Genomic DNA, 360 nt, shown 5'->3' on the forward strand with positions numbered 1-360 from the left:
TAAAACAGGAAAAAATATGTGGGTCAGGTGTGGCTTGTTTGATAGGCTTAAATTGTTAAAAATTGCTTATTGGAACATTCTGTTTATTCCAGGATGAAACATAATCTAGGACATACAATCCACAGCAATATTTTCTTTGCATAAAGCAGTAAGTTGGTAGATTCATTCGTCTGTCTTTATGTTCTGAGTTGAAATTCCACTGAGGTCAACAGGTCAATTTGGCCTTTCGTCTTTCCAAGGTCTGTAAAATAAGCACCAGTTGAGTGCTGGGGAGGGGTCAATGTAATCGACTTAGTTACATCCCCCACAATTTGAAAACAATATTTACTATCATCATCATCATCGTCGTCGTTTAACGTC

General features: G+C 37.2%; 1 protein-coding gene across 4 annotated transcripts in view; it reads right to left on the reverse strand.

Moving 5' to 3' along the window:
• LOC106869930 (protein EFR3 homolog A) overlaps positions 1-360 on the reverse strand; it is a 77,992-nt gene that overhangs the window by 12,001 nt on the left and 65,631 nt on the right. The gene's annotated exons all lie outside the window — the stretch shown is intronic.

This window comes from Octopus bimaculoides, chromosome 23 (genome assembly GCF_001194135.2).
Source record: "Octopus bimaculoides isolate UCB-OBI-ISO-001 chromosome 23, ASM119413v2, whole genome shotgun sequence".
Taxonomy (NCBI): Eukaryota; Metazoa; Mollusca; class Cephalopoda; order Octopoda; family Octopodidae; genus Octopus; species Octopus bimaculoides.